Below are 17,633 nucleotides of genomic sequence, written 5' to 3' on the forward strand. Positions count from 1 at the left end.
TATATTTCCTCTTTCAATACGGTGTTTAACTTCATCCCACTAATCACAGTAACTACCCATTTACCCCATTAACCGCAGTTGCTACAAATTAATTGCCCCTATCCCACAAAGATATCCGTAAAAAAAAAAAACACTTTTTTCAATTCATTTTCTCTCTCTTCAACTTTCCTCTTCATGAACAATTTCAAACATAATCACGCTAAATTTGTAGAAAATTACAACAAGTACTCCAACTATCTAACATTCGTGAAGAAAATCTTCAATCATAACAACAATTTACGAAACTGTAAGTAGTTTGTTTTTATTTTTTTTATCTTTTTTTGGAACAATTTTATGTATAAACTCTAGTTTTTCTAGATTTTTTTGTGATTATATGTTCTGAAATGTAATCTAATCTAATTATACTTACAAGCTAAGTTAAGAGGCACATGCTGCGCATGTATAGTATAAGAAATTAACTATTTTAATTTACTCGTAATTTATAATTTTTTTTTTTTAGAAAGATAGAAGAGGTTAGTAAACTTAATAAACAATTATAAATACCGAGGAATGAAGATAATAATGTACAGAAAGAACTGTGTAGAAAAAATTAAAAGAGAAAAGTAAGATATTAAGGAAATTTCTATGTTACTCCTGGAGCACCATGCACAAGGTACTCCAGATTTATAAAATTTAATTTATTTTGATGTTAACTTCTTATTATTTTAATTTATATATATGTTATTTTGAAATAAGTACATGTTATTTTATACTTGCATATTTTTTTTATATTAAACGTCGATCATTTTAATGTACTCCAAGTTTATAAAATTCATGTTATTTTGATAAATGAACTTCTTATTATTTCAATTTATATATATGTTATTTTTAAATAAGTACATGTTATTTCATTCTTGCATGCTTTTTTTTAGGGAAATGGGAAACTGATAATCCCTCATTTGCCTTTTCTGCTCAAAACAAACCCACTTTTTCGAATTCCCAAAATAATCCCACCTTTGACCCCCATCTTCTTAAAACAAGCCTTTTACCGGTTTGTGAAATTGGTAACTTATTTTAGAAGGTGAATTGCCACGTGTCACCTTCTGATTGGTACAATTTTAATTTTTTCAATTAAAAAAAAAACAAAAATAATCTTCCATCCCCAACTCCCCACCACTGCATCAAACACCACTTCACCACCCCTCCCCTTTCTCCACCTCCCTTTCCCGGTTTCGTGGGTAAGGTCGGGGTTTGATGTGTCCAATTTATATAGTATTTTACCCCCGTCCCTTGGTCATAATTGGTAGTGTTTTTGGCTCTTTAGAGTCACTTTTATTACTAATACGTGTTTTCTAGTGTTTTCGTAGTTTTGGTTGTGTTTTATAGGGAATTGCACTCTTGGAGCATTTTTCCGGGATTTTATGGAGCGACTACGAGTATTGGAGGAGCACGACCATCTTTCATAGCCCAAGATCGGTTAGAGTCATCGAATCGGTGATTAAGGGCTCGACTTATAAGAAGATGAGGCATTGGACCGAATGATTAAAGCCCTAAGGAGGATATTTGGTTTGGGCCGAGTTACAAGCCTAAACAAGGAGTCCAAGTAGCCCGAAGTGTCACCGCCCTATGCAAGGGTCTCCGCCCGATGGCACGCCCGATCAGGCAGTGCTGCGCCCGATCGGGCGCGAGGAGAGAAGCTCACGAAGGAAAAAAAAAAAAAAGGCGGGCCCGATCGGACGCGTGTTTTTGAGGAGAAGTTTAAGTGTCGTTTAAGTTGTTTTAATTTAGGATTTTCGAACTTAGTTTTATATACGCTTTTGTTAAGCGAGTTTGGTATTCTTTTTCTCCCTTCCCTTACTCTCTCTCTTTCTCTCTCTAACTTTTCTCTCTCTCCTCTTAAACTCTAGTATTATTTTCTTTCTCTACAACTCTTTTTTTAATTCCATCTCTTGTTTCCTTCAACTTTGGTAATGATTTCTTCTCCTTTAATCTCAGTTATTTATTCTCTCTTTTCCATCATGACTTGTTTAATTGATTTGTTTAGTTTATATTTAATTATGTGTGAGTAGTTTTCTTTCTAGGGTTATGGGGATCCATAAATAATATGAAGGGGTAATTTATTATTGTTAATTGTCAATGCTTGATTAATTTCCTATTGATTGATTTAATGCTATGCGATTAGATTTGGCCAGATTTATTTCGTATGAGTTTAGCAATATTGATTCGAGATTCGAGAGATGAGAATTGATGTTTAGGCATAGTTTCAATAGGCAGACTAATTTATAAATGGTTAGGTCGAGATTTGAGAGATGAGATTTAATACCGGTAAATTAACTCTGTGATTGTAATACGTAGTGAAAGCCCTTTATGATCTGATTAATTGATGCATTGATGTTTGATTGTTATATTTTACCCTGGAATATTATTTATTGATGAACCTAAGCCCTAGGTCTTTTATTATTTGATTTCTCCCTACTTTTATTTCTCCCTACTCATATTCTTCGTAGTATAGTTCCTTCAAATAACAACTTTGGGTTACTTAATAATTTAGATTATAATAATTAATTAGGAATAGAAAGACTCGTTTCCCTATGGATTCGACCCTTCTTCCCTATCTACATAGTTAGTGGATTTAGGTATTATTTTTAATTAGGTATTATTCGTGGGTAAGGTCGGGGTTCGTGGGTGGTTGAGATTCGTGGGCGGCGGTACTTCGGGGTGGTGGGGGTTCGTGGGCGGCGGTATTTCGGGGTGGTTTGGGTTTCGTGGGTGAGATCTAGGTTCGTGGGTGGTCGGGGTTCGTGGGTAGCTTGGGTTTCGTGGGTGATATTGGGGTTTTGTGGCCGGCGGTATTTCAGGGTGGCTGGGGTTCGTGGGCTTGAGATCTAGGTTCGTGGGTGGTCAGGGTTCGTGGGTAGCTTGGGTTTCGTGGGTGATATTGGGGTTTGTGGGCGGCGGTATTTCGGGGTGGCTGGGGTTCGTGGTCGGCGGTATTTCGAGGTGGTTTAGGTTTATGGGTGGTCGAGGTTCGTGGGTGGTCGGGGGTTCGTGGGTGAGATTGGGGTTCGTGGGTGGTCGAGGTTCGTGGGCGACGGTATTTCGGGGTGGCTGGGGTTTGTGGGCAGTGGTATTTCGGGGTGGCTGGGGTGGTTGGTGTTAGGGGGTTTTGTGGGGGGATGGGGGTGGTCGGGGTTAGGAGAGAGAAAGAAGGTGGTAGGGTTAGGTGGTGATATGGTGGTGCTTATGGAAGTGTGGTGGTGGTTATGGTGGGTAGCTAAGGTGGGAGATGAGAGATTGAAAAAAATAAAAAAGTTAATAAAATAAAAAAGTTTAAAAAAAAAAAAAGTTAACCTGTTAAACAAGTTGTGGGTTAAAAGGCTCATTTTGAGAAGATGGGGGTCAAAGGTGGGATTATTTTGGTAATTCGAAAAGGTGTGATTGTTTTGAGCAGAAAAGGCAAAGGTGGGATTATTAGTTTCCAATTTTCCTTTTTTTTTTTATACATGTTGAAGTAATTAAGTAAATAACATACTGTTTTAGCAAAATAACACAAAATAACATAGGAAAAATTGTCAAAAGTTCACACTTTTTTAGCAAAATAACATAAGATTTAAGCAAAACAACATAGGAAATATTGTCAAAAATAAAATATTGTAATTATTGTTTTCTTTTTAATAACTTCGTTTAATAATGTAATTAACTCTTTTTTTTTTTTTTGAGAAAGACGTTCTCGAGGACTAATTATTATTAGTACTGTAGGTAATATTTCAAGCATCCCACACTTGAGCCCCACTGTGATCATACATTTAAGCATGGTGGCGTCTAAAGGGAAGGAAACTAGAGTAAAAGAGTCGCCAACAAGTTTTAGGAACTTGTAAATCGTTCACAGGGTGAAGGTTACACCCTTTCACGATCCATGAGATCGCTAACTCCATAGTGGTCTGGAACCATAATTGGATATTCGGGGATGAAGGTACAAATCCAACCTAAAAGAGATTGAACCTGCCCTAAAAATAGGCCTCTACTTTATTCTTCTCATATTCATGTGTGCTTTCTGACTAACATACAATCATTAGATTAATCCTAAACCTGTTTATCTATGTTGGTTGAATATTAATGCACAAACAAACTATTATTGGCGATCACTTGAATTATAATCATATTAGCCTAAACAAGATTATTAATTATCTTATTAAGCGTGATTACAAGTACAAATTCCCTTTAAACCTGCAAAGAGGAAGTGATAAAGCAATAATAACAATCATCATCAAAATAATCCCAATCTCAATAAAGCATAATAATATTAGCAAGATCCTAGGCATGATACTAACAAGATTAATAACAAATCTTAGTATGTCACTAAATAATAAAGATCAAAGCTTTATCCCTAACATGATACTAATATGATAAAAGAAAGAATAGGAAGCAACCTAAGCATGATACTAGAAAGCAATAAAAGCATCCTAACATGATACTAGGAAATAAAATAATATAAGCATGCTTTTCTATATCAAAATAATAATTAAGCAATTAAATTACTTACTTCGATGCCTCGTGTTTCTTTCTATCAAAACAATACACACATTAGTAACTTCAAGGAAAATATTAAATTAAACAATTAATTCAAATAATTGAAATAGGAATTTGGGACCAAACCCTCAGAAATTAATCAACCTTTCACGTCTAGGCCGAAGGCAACTTCGAACTTGGCTAGGTGTGTCTGGAACTCGTGAATGCGGAATTTTGTAAAAGGGAAGGTTAGAAAAAGAGAGAAGAATAAGCTATTAGCTTGAGAGAATTATTGATGATTGTTGATTGTTCTTGAATGAATGAAAACGGGGAAATACGACCCTATTTATAAAGAAAATTGTCCGGAAACAATAGAAAAGAATCAGAATTTGAATCGGAATAAAACTGTCCCCTGTCGCCAGCGACAGAGCCCAGCGCGAAACGACAAGCATCACGCATGGCGACAGGCTCTGTCGTTTGGTGACAGACTTGTTGTTTTGCGCTAGTTAAAAGATAAAACGTGCTTTTGTACGGAATCCTTTTCTTAATATAATTAAGCAATTAAACTCCGTGTTTATTAATTATTTTTCAAAAGATAATTATCAGTGCTAACGCTATTATAATTCAAAAGAACCTTCTAGACTACTCTAGAAAATTAGAATCAATTCTAATAATTTTAGGAATAATAATTAATGGGCCCTCCACTAGATCATTGGGCCATAAAACCATTTCAGACCTAACTTAGCACTTTGACCATAACTTCCTCATTATTCATCGGAATTGGGCTTATAATATATCATTGAAAAACTCTTTGCGAGCTCGACCCAACTACACTATTATTAGACCTTCGTCATGAACCAAGATAAATTGGACTAGCTATTTTCATAAATAGAGAAGATTTTCGAAAACAGAAGGAAAGATTTTATATTAAAAATAACCGCGTCACAAGACTTTTCACACTTTCACCTTATTCGATAATCAAGCGACGTGGAAACTATTCATCACTGGGTTTGATTTTCGGGGAGACACATTTGGGTGTCTACAGAAGCCCCCACTTTGATTGAGTTTGGAGAAACGCATGTTTCGAAAATGAAAGTCAAAAGTAGCGATAGGGACGGAGAATGATTCAGAACGTTCTGCGATCCTAAATCATCCTTGTAGACACCCAAATGTGTCTCCCCAAAACCAAACCCAGTGATGAATACCTTTTGCGTCGAATGATTATCGAACGAAGTGAAAGTGTGAAAGGTCAGGTGTTGCAGTTGGTTTTTATTAAAAATTCTTTTTTTTTTGTTTTCGAAAAACAACTGTATTTTATGAAAATAGCCAATCCAGTTTAGTTTGGTCCACGACAAGGGTCCAATAATAGTGTAGTTGGATGGGTCTTGCAAAGAGCTTTCGAACGATATATTATAAGCCCAATTCCGATGAATAATGAGGAAGTTATGGCCAAAATACTAAATTAGGCTCGGTTTGATCGATCTTTACATGCGGCCCAATGATCTAGGGGAGGGCCCAATATTAATTATTATTCCTAAAGTTATTAGAATTAATTATAGTCTTCTAGAATTCTCTAGAGGGTTCTTTTAAGTCCTAATAGAATTAGAATTAATAATTATATTTTGATAAGTTTTACTTGGAATAAAATATTATTTTATGAAAAATACGATTTCAGTTTTCATACGGACTGTACAAATCAATTTTGATTGATAAGTGGACTCCGTGTTTGAAAGCGCGTAGGAATCCAGACTGTCGCCAAACGACAGGCCTGTCGCCACGCGACAAGCCTTGTCGCCAGGCGACAAGGTCAGTTTTGCAGCAACAGAGTGGAGTTTTATTCCTTATTTTAATTCTACTTATTTCCGGACTGTTTTCTTATAAATAGGGTCCTGAACCTCCGTTTTTAATCATTCACAATCATCAATTCTCATCATCCATCATCTATTCTCTCTATGCTCTCATCTCTCTAACTTTTCTCAAACACAATTCCGCATACACGAGATTTAGAAACACCTAGCCAAGTTCGAAGTTGCCTTCGCCCTAGACGTGAAAGGTTATAATTTCTGAGGGTTTAGTCCCTAATCTCTATTTCAATTATTTAATTTAATTTTTTGATTTATTATTTTCCTTGAAGTTACTAACGCGTGTATTTTGTTATTAGAAAGAGGCACGAGGCATCAAAGTATGTAGTCTTATTGCTCTATTCTTGTAGAAAGCATGTTTAAATTTGTTTAATTCCTAGTTTCATGTTAGGATGTTATTATTGCTTTCTAGTATCATGTTTAGGGTGCCTTTTACTCTTTTCTAATATCATGTTAGTATCAGGCTAGGGCTAAAGCTTTGATTTTTATTGCTTAGTGACATGCTAGGATTTGTTATTAATCTTGTTAGTATCATGCCTAGGATCTTGCTATTATTATGCTTTAGCGTTATTATGATTATGATTATGATGATTGTTATTATGTTGCTTGATATATTTTATTATTGTTATTGCTTGATCACGCCTTTTATGCATGCTTAAAGGGAATTTTTACTTGTAATCACGCTTAATAAGATAATTAATAATCTTGTTTAGGGTTAATTTGATTATAATTCAAGTGATCGCCAATAATAGTTTTATTTGTGCATTAAATTCAACCAACATAGATAAACAGGTTTAGGGTTAATCTATTGATTGCATGTTAGTCAGAAAGCGCACATGAATACGAGAAGAATGAAGCAGAGGCCTATTTAGGGCAGGTTCAATCTCTTTTAGGTTGGATTTGTACCTTCATCCCCGAACCCTATTTGGTTCAAGACCTTTTGGAGTTGACGATCTCATAGATCGTTAAGGGGTGTAACCTTCACCTTATGAATGGTTTACAAGTTCCTAAAACTTGTTGGCGACTCTTTTGCTCTAGCTTCCTTCCCTTTGGATGCCACCATGCTTAAGTGAATGATCACAGTGGGGTTCAAGTTTGGGGTAATGCTTGAACTATTCCCTACAATCCTTGTAACGCCGATACCTGCAAATTAGAGTTAGTTAAACAGATAAAAGAGTTAAGAAATGCGTATCTTGCACCGTCGAGCACACGTCTCTAGAGTAACCGATTTTGTTGCTGCATTTTGTTGTGACGACCTCCACAGTGCCTCGTGAACGCCATCGTCGAAGATCGCTGCCTGTAGCTATCCTCGATTGTTTGTGACAACACTCCACATCCTAGGGATCATCGTCGAAGGTGACTGCTTGTAGCCATCCTCAGCTTTGCTGTGACAATCTTCCACATCCTAGGAAATATCGTCGAAGTTGACTGCTTGTAGCCATCTTCAGTTTTGACAATTTTCTCATCCTAGAGAATATCGTCGAAGACCACTGCTTGTAGTTGTCTTCAGGGTTGTGGCAATACCTTTCCACGGCAGTACCTCACCGCTGTAGACAATTTCCTCCTTGCTTTGGCTCATCGTCGGAGATTGCTGCTTGTAGCTACCTCCAATTTTTCGTCTGTGCCTTAACTTGATCATTTAATTGACAACCTTCTCATCCTAGTGAAAGTCATCAAAGATCTCATTGCCTTGTGATCCTCTGTCTGCTGATGCTTTGCTTGAACGCTTGTTGTGATGCTGCGTTGCTGTAGTTGCTCAATGCGATTATTTGCTGAGCTAGTGCCTTGGTGCGTTTTGTAATGGGCCGGTGCCTTGGCGCATGTGCTTGCTTTGTGAACCATTACCTTGGTGCTTGTGATGAGCCAATACTTAGGCGCTTAAGCTAAGTGAGACGATCGTTGCCAAGTCGATCACTTATGCGATTATAATCGACCCGACTACTAATCACGTTAATTTTCTTATAGGGGCTAACTGGCGTACCAAGGAACCCAAAATCGTTGCATTAGGTTCGCATAAACCAATATGGGGGCCACAGGCTTTGTCGCCGAGCCAGCGCACACTGCTATACGCCGTCGTTGCGCGCAGGAGCTGTCGCGATGCGACAAGTTGGGTTTTCGAAATAAAAACCCCTTCTTTCTCCATTTTGTCGTGGCTGCTTTTATTTGCTCGGTTTCGCTCAAAATTTCGAATCGCTCATTCTCACTCGTTTCTCAACCGAATTTGCTCAAGTTTTTTGGAAAATCGAAGCTTTCGATCTCAAGTCTCCCGATCCATGTAAGTTTTACTCACACTTACCTCGGTTTTTGCTGAATTTTGCATGCTTTGTTCGCGAATTTTCGAAAAATTCGAAACTTATGTTGCTCAATTCGCCTTGTTCGTTGAATCTTATGCCATGCAATTGTTTGTTTATGTTTGTATATTGTCTTGGGAGCGTTTTGAGACTTATTTGACTCGATTTAGTGGAGAAACGAACATTCTGCCATTGTTGAGCCCTTTGAGTTCGTGAGAACAATGCGACTTGTTCTTGATGTTCTTGCTAGCTATTCATGCTTAATTTGTCACAATATTTGTCATAGTATTGTAAGAAATCATTGATTGCTTGAAAATGCTATCTCTGCTCGAATTAAAATTATGCTCTGTTTTAGTACTACGTACTCTGTTTTTTTTTCAAACATAGTATCATGCGGCTAAACCTTAGATACTATAAAACCTTTGATTTACTATTGCTTTGTATAATTTAGCATGTCTCGACGTCGTGGCTCTGGCTCTCGTTCTCGCGAGGCTTACCGGGAGGACGATCCCGTTGACGAGGGAGCTTCCACTAGCCTAGGGGAGTTCCCTGAGTGGGATGAGCGTACTCTTTACTTTGCGCCCGAGTTTCACATCTTGGAGTGGGTGCGGCTTAGGATGACTGGCAATCGGGTTTGTTGTCATGGCTTAGGCAACGAGGCGATTGGTCAGCTGTACGACCTTTACTTTCGCGACAACAATGAGTTGCGCGAGTTATGGGAGTCTTGTGGTCTGACTCCTCTACTTTAGGCTACTTAGGCCATGTACTCTTTCGTGTCGAGCCATTCTCTGGTTCGAGCTTTGGTAGAATTCTTTTGGGACAGCATCAACACTTTTCACTTTTCCTTGGGGTGAGATGACTATCACTCCCCTCGACTTCTCTCTCATCATTGGACTGGAATTTCGGCCAGCTGCGATTACATTCGGTAGCGACATTACTGTTTTCTCTCCGGAGGTAGAGGAATTGATCGACCCTATAACTGTTCGAGCTCGTGGCGAGGCTCGACCGACGTGTATCAATGCTCGGTGCATTCGTCAGACCATGCTGACAGAGGCCTTTCAAGATGGTGCGACTACCCTGGAGCAGCGGGTGCGCATCTTTGCTTTGATTCTTTTGTCGGGGACCTTCTCCCTTGACAAGGGTAGCCGTGTGCTACTCTACTATTTGCCTGCTCTTCGCGGCCTTCGTATGGTCGGGTTATATGACTGGGCCAGCTTGGCCTATGCTGACTTCCTGCTTGGATTGCGACTCGCTTGTCGCCACCGCAGATTTGATGGGGAAGTCATACTTTCCTGTTTCTGGGGACTCATAGAGGTATACTTTATTTCCTTTAATCGAAGTTCACTTTAGGTTTTATGCTAGCACTCGTTGACGCTTCCCTGTTTTAGGTCTGGTTCTACGAGTATTTCACTTCTTTTTCACCAGCGAGGCCTCGCCTCGAGGGCTCCCCATTTTTGCCAGTTGGGGAGGCCGTTATAACGACCAAACTGCTACTACTCGCGTTCGTGAGTTGATTCTCTCGGCATGTTTTCTTAACACTTTTTGTTTGTATTACCCTTAGTAGGATTTGAGCTTATGGATGTTCGTTTTATAGGAGCCTGATGTTCAGTTTCGGCCGTGGGATGATTTCGTTTTTCCTGCACTGGCCGTCCATTACACTGCCCAACGTCGGTATTTTCAGGGGACCTACGACGCCATGGTATACCTGGGTGAGAGAGTTGCGATTCAGCACTCTTCAAAGTCCCTTATTGTTCCTTCTCGCCCTCCATGCCATATGTTCGATCAGACGAGGCTGAGAGCTCGGGCGGCTAGGATACCAGCGGGTACTGATTGGCGGAGTCATACCTATCCGAACCGGAGTTATGGGGATAAGCTTTTGCCGCGTTTGGCCCCATTACCTTGCTTGCTAGAGAGGGCAGAGGTATCTTTTGTATTCTTTTATTTATTCATTTGGTAGCCCCCTAACAAATTCTAACCATTTTTATTTTGGCAGGATTCGACTAGAGAGTTCGTGCCTTCGCGGTATCCATCATTTACCAGGGTACTTTTGGTCCTGTTGAGGAGATGATTTCCCTGGTTCCTGAGCCATGATGCTTCATAGAGGAGTCGATACCTCGTCACCAGACTTCGGTAAGGCATTTTATTTGTTACATTATTTGCACATATGTTTTGATTATCTCTGACTTTGTGACTTTGACAGTTTTCTCGTGAGGTGCTGACGAGGATGGCGAGAGGCATAGACGCCTTCCGTTACCAGCTCGTGAGGCTGAGCCACCGAGCCATGTGTCGTCGCGGTGATGAAGGCATGGAGGTATTTCTCTTGACCTTCTCTTATGTTTACATTTGTCTTTCTGTACTTGACTTAGTTTGTTTTTTCTATTTCAGCCTATTCCTTCGACGCGGACTCGTACGAGACCCGAGGCTAGGAGGGAAAGATCGGGGTCTGATTCGAGGCGTCGTCGTACCTCGGCTGGGAGTCAGGGCGGTCGAGCAGAGTCAGACCGTAAATCAGGGAGGCCGACTGGCCAAAGAGGCACGACGTCAACTCCTTTAGCGGGTGGTAGGACATACGAGGTTGGCTCGTCGTCGCAGCAGCCATAGCAGCCTCAACATTCGGGAGTTTAGCAACAGGGTGAGCCTGGATGTGCTGGCCCTACTTTCTCGATCCCGGCTACTACTGATCAAGCTACAGACGAGGATCATACTCCACGGACTGTACAGTTTTTTGATACATTCAGAGTCTCTCTTCATCTGCGTCTTCCGCCGTCATAGATGTACCTGTACTTATATTTATTTTGACTTTGTAGGACTTTGCTCATTTGACTCATCATTTGTACTAGATACTTTGTATATATATCTATGATTATTTAGCCTTGCATTTTTTATTTTGTGTGAGCGTGTGGAGACTACGACTAATTTTTTGCGCAAAAAATTTCTGTCATTTTTATTATCAATGGAGGGTATCCGACTTTCTCCCCCAAAAAGAAAAATGAAAAATAAAAGTGAGTTTGTCTTTAATAAGCTTAAATTTAAACTCGAGACAATCAAATATGGAATAAGGTCGGAATTGAGTGGATGAGGTTTTGAAAAAAAAAAGGGTAGAAATCGTAAAATCGTAGTACAAAACTGAGTCAAAGTCGAAAAAAAAAATCAGTTAGCGTAGTGCGCGATGCTGGCGTGACATACACCTAGTTGTCGCGATGCGACAAGCATCACGCGGTGCGTGATTTCTGTCGCATGGCGCTGGACCTATTTTTCCGAATCTTAACAGGATTTGATTTGCGCCAATTTTGTGCATAAATAGCCCCCAAATTTGTCGATTCTGTATAGTCGAACAGATTAAAAATTATTCTAGCTTTTATCTCTCAATTATGTCTATGAGTTTTAGCGATTTCACTCGTGGGTGGTGCCGGTCTCTTACTGCTAAGGAGAGAAAAGAGCTTGACTTTTTTCATTTGGGGGGTATATATGGTATAAGGGGGGTAGATCTTGACATAGATTTTATTCATACCGCCTTGGAGTATTGGGATTCAAAAACTCATTGCTTTAGACTTGGTTATGATGAAATTTGTCCTTTACCGGAAGAATTTGGTGCCATTTTAGGCTTTCCTTCCCTAAATCTTGCGGTAATTCCTAAAGTGAGCGAGTATTATTATAAAGATTTTGAGCGTTTCCTCAACCTTAAGGATAAGGACTTGAAAGATATAGTGCATGGGAACGTAGTTAATTTGAAGGAATTTGCACTTTTTATTTTGACAGACCACGCTCCGAATCTTTTCATGTTTACAGGAGTAGAGCCTTCCTTTTTTGCATGTTGAACCAATATATACTTACTAGCGGTAATATTCATGAGGGCCAAGCTATTTTAGCATCTGTCATGGAGCAAATTGAATCAGGTAGAAATCCAATGCCTTTGATCGTTGGAGAAACCATGCTTGGTTTAGATGAATTAAAGAAGAATCTAAAAGCACCTCTTCGAGGTTCTCCAATATTATTACAGGTGAAAAATCAATACTTTTAATCACAGAAATAAAAAATATCTAACTTTGTATAGTAATAATAATTATTTACATTGAATTTTTTGCAGATATGGCCAATGGAGAGACTTGAATTAATTAGCCCTCCAGGCAATGTTGACAAATATACACCAAATTGCTTTGTAAGACAGAAGAAACGCTTTTCCATAAAGATGGGCCGCCGGGAGTGGAGGAGAATCTTTGAAACTTGCAACTTTGTCATCAAATGGGTCGTTCCTTGGTGGAAAATTGAAAAGATGGTTGGTGTCAATAGTCAACCCTTTTGCCGTCTTCCTAGCTTGTCAAAATTGACTTTTTATTACCCTTCCAGCGTAAGAAGACAATATGGTCTTGCTCAAACTGTTCCATCTGGTGATCTCCGTCGTCCCTATGAATTTCCCGTTTCACAGGATGTAGAGAGATTTGACGATTATTGGTGTGCTAGGCCTTTATGGGAAGTTGTTACCCAAAAGATCCCACCTTCTTTGTCTAGGGATGTGAATATGGTTACTTGGTAGATCTCAAAAGGACAAGAACAAAGCTCGGAAGTTGAGCAAGACCAATGTGAAGGACCGCCTAAGGGATAGGAAAAATCCTCCTAAGAAGCATTTGGGTGAAAGAGTTGAATGCAAGACTCCTTTTAAGCCTAAGAAGAAAAGTTCTACTAAGGGTAAAGAGAAAAGAAAAGCTGACTCTACAGAAAAGAAAGTATGGGTTGAAAAGAAGAATGGTGTAATGGCTATTGGAGAAACTATTGACACCAAGATTGAGTGTAGATCTTCGAAAGGATGTCTACTAGCAAAAGTGATGGATGATGAAGAAGAAGCGGACAAGAATTGGAAAAGAGCTAGAAAAGTGAAAATAGATTAGAGCATTGCTTTACTTTCAATTTATTAGACAAATTTAATTTTAAGTCAATTTTTATTCATTAAGCTTTATTTAAAATTCCATCAATAATGTAATTTACTTTATTTTATTAATGCAATTTTTAGCTTTTCCATTAAAAATTTATTAAAGCAGTGAAAACGTCTTGAATTTTCTGAGAATTATTCGAGTACGAAAGTCGAAAATTTCAGAAAAACACCGAAATTTGCCCAGATCGACGCAGAACGTCTGGCGCTGCGAATTTGAACTTGTCGCCATTCTGAGCGATTATCGCGATGCGCTGCTTTCTGTCGCTGTGCGACAGTCGCGGCGTGTCGCGCTAGACTTAATTCTTGCGCGCTTGTTGCTCTGTTAATGACGAATTGATTTTTGTGAAGATTAAAGTGGCCGCACCCTGTAAGGGATTGCCTACGTATGCTTTCCTAAGGAATTAGGCCAAACGTAGCTCTCTTGAGTATCCTACTCAAGTAATTATGGGTAATACTTCTTAAGTTGGTCAAGATTTGTCATATTTGAGAATTCATTGCCATCCATATCAGTTAGTTTTGCAGCCCTCCTGATAGGATAGTTTTGACAATGTATGGTCCGGACCAATTAGGCTTAAATTTACCTCTTAGGTCTAGAACATTTTTCCTTAATGCTTTTAACACTTAGTCACCTACTTTGATGTTTCTTGTCTTGACCTTCTTGTAAAGTGTCTAGCCATATGAGTTTGGTAGCATTGAGTATGATGTAGAGCTTCTAGTCGTTTTTCATGAAGTAGAATTAGCTCCTCATATCTCGCTCTAGTTTATTCGACTTCATCGAGTCCACTTTCCAACGCAATGCGTTGGGAAGGTATTTCTAGCTCTACAGGTTGTACGGCATCCATTCCATAGACTACGGAGAATGGCGTATTTCCTGTTGATGAGCGAATTGACGTGCGATAATCCCAAAGAGCATTATCGATATGGGGAAGAATGATGATGTTGAATGCCATAATTTGCTTGAGGTCTATATGGGGAAGAATGATGATGTTGAATGCCATAATTTTGTAGCAATTCCTCACATTCTGCTTGAAAGTGAGTTCCATTGTCACTTATCATTTCACGTGGGACTCCATATCGACATATAATGTTTCTTTCGATAAAGAGTGCTTCATGCTTTGAAGTGAGTTTTGTGTATGATGCTGCTTCGACCCACTTTGTGAAGTAATCGATTGCTACTAGGAGGTATTCATGACGTCCTGTCCCAGGAGGAGTAATCTTTCCAATGATATCTATTCCCCATGTTGAGAATGGCCATGGTGAAGTGTAAGTGTAAAGGAGTTATGGAGGAACGTGCTGTAAGTTGGCGTATATTTGGCATTTAGGACATCTTTTTACATAGTGATAACAATCTCTATTCATGGTAATCCAATAATATCCTTCGCGCATTATCTTTTGGACTAGCATCTTGCCATTCACATAAGTTCCACATACTCCTTCGTGGACTTTCCTCATTGCCTTTTAGGCTTCCTTTTTGCCTACACACAAGAGAGCTCGACCTTTAGGTACCCTTTTGTGTAGCTCATTGTCTATGAGTACATATTGAGAAGCCAAAAGTATTAAGGCTCGTTTTGCTCTTTTGTCAGCGTGGAGTGGATATTCTCCTTTGGTGACATAGTTGAGGATATCTGTATACCAAGGTTCTTCTTCTTCCTCTTCTCCTTGGACTACTTCATCGTCTTCTATGGCTTCAATGTAAGCAGGTTTATGCCTCTTTTCTATTGTCAAAGGCATTTGCTCGATTTCTATGGGAATTCTAACAATTGAGGCTAGCCTTGCCAAAGCATCAACAAATTGATTTTCTTCTCTTGGTAGATATGTGTATTCTACCTTTTCTAACTGATTAGTGAGGGTTTCCTGATATGTTTGTTAAGGAGCCAAGCTTTCACTCCTTACTTTCCACCTTTTGGAAATTTGGTTGATGATTAAAGAAGAATCTTCGAATCTTCGAAGTTTCTTTACTCCCAATGCCAAAGTTGTTTCGAGGCCTACCACGCATGCTTCATATTCCACATCGTTGTTGGTAACGTCGAAATCTAACTTTATGGAGATTGGAACATGTTCCTCTTTAGGTGACACTAATAATACTCCTACACCACAACCCTTTTGGTTTGATGCTCCATCGAAGTATAACGTCCAAGTATCATCTTCTATAAGCATTAAGTCTTCATCTGGAAACTCATTTTCATGTATAGGTGTCGAATCTTCTATTGGGAAATCCGCTAAGAAATCTGAGACCACTGATCCTTTGATAGCCTTTTTAGGCATAAACCTTACATCAAATTGGGCTAAGTTAACTATCCATCTTGATATTCGCCCATTAAGTGTTGATTTCTCGAAGAGATATTTTAGTGGATCCATCCGAGATACCACATAGACTGTATGAACGAGCATGTAGTGTCTCAACTTGGTTGTGGCCCACACTAATGCGAGGCACAATATCTCAAGTGGTGTGTAGCGTACTTCATACTCGAGCATCTTTTTGCTTAAATAGTAGATGGTGTTTTCTTTTCCTTCTACTTCTTGTGCGAGCATAGCCCCCATTGTCTCTTTAGTGACTGTTAAATACAACCTAAGAGGGATTCCCGGGAGCGCAGGTGCTAATATGGGAGGATTAGCGAGATAGACTTTGATCTTCTCAAAGGCTTTTTGGCACTCATCGTCCCATATTACTGGCACGTTCTTCTTTAGTTTCTTGAATATGGGTTCACATATCACGGTTAATTTGGATATGAACCTACTTATGTATTGCAACCGGCCAATGAATCCTCGAATCTGTTTCTCGGTTTTAGGTTGTGGCATTGACATGATTGCTTTAATCTTGGTTAGGTCTATCTCTATTCCTCTAGAGCTAATGACATATCCCTAGAGTTTTCCTGAGGTGACTCCAAAGGCACACTTAGATGGGTTTAATCTCATGTTGTATTTCCTCAGCCTTTCGAAGAATTTTCTTAAGACTACTAGATGTCCTGGACGATCTTTTGATTTTACAATCATATCATCCACGTAGACTTCAACTTTTTCGTGTATCATGTCATGTAATAAGGCAGTCGCTGCTCTTTGGTACCGCGTTTTTCAAACCGAATGACATTACCGTGTAACAGTAAGTGCCCCATGTAGTCTTTTCCATATCTTCCTTGGCCATGAGAATTTGGTTGTACCCCGCGTATCCATCCGTAAATGAGAGAAGCGCATGATTTGCTGTGTTATCTACCAAAATATCGATGTGTGTTAAAGGGAAGTCGTCCTTTGGACTTGCCTTATTTAGATCTCTATAGTCGACACACATTCTTACCCTTCCATCTTTCTTTGGAACTGGCACCACATTTGCAAACCATTCGGGGTATTTAGAAACCCTTATAAAACCTACAGTAATTTGTTTTTGAACTTCTTCTTTAATTTTAAGAGCTACGTCGGGTTTCATTCGACGTAACTTTTGTTCTACAGGTTTCATTCCTGGAGTCAGTGGTATTGTGTGTTGAGCTATTTTTCTACTTATTCCTGGCATATCTTCATATGACCAAGCAAATACATTGATATATTCCTTTAGTAAATTAATTAAACCGGTTCTTTCTTCTTTAGTAAGAGTCAGTCTGATTTTAACTTCTCTTTTATCGTTTGGATCTTTTGAGATATCCATTGTTTCAGTGTCTTCTATTACTGGTGTTTTATTCTCAAGTGTTTCCATTGCTTTAATTATTTCTTTGTCACTTTCATTGTTAGTTAACCAATGCTCGTCATCTTGGGTTAAGGAATGACACGAGGAGTAAGCAAAAGAAGACATATTATTGAATTCAGAAAGTATTACATCAAATAAAGACATGTCCATTGGGACTTGACTACTAACTATCCTAGGAGTAGGTGCTAAAGTAGAAGAACTAGGGAGAGGTACTATAGCTAAAGATTTTGGAGACTCGATAGGGGAAGACTCAGATTCAGACTCTGACTCAGAAGACTCTTCGAACATTGGTCCTTGTCCTGTTGTTATAGAGATCTTCTGTCCGCTTGGTGTAGTCACCTTCACAGTCTTTCGCCATCCTTGGACTAATCCCTCTGCTAGAGTGA

Source organism: Chenopodium album, chromosome 17, assembly GCF_948465745.1.
Source record: "Chenopodium album chromosome 17, dcCheAlbu1.1, whole genome shotgun sequence".
In the NCBI taxonomy this organism is placed as follows: domain Eukaryota; kingdom Viridiplantae; phylum Streptophyta; class Magnoliopsida; order Caryophyllales; family Amaranthaceae; genus Chenopodium; species Chenopodium album.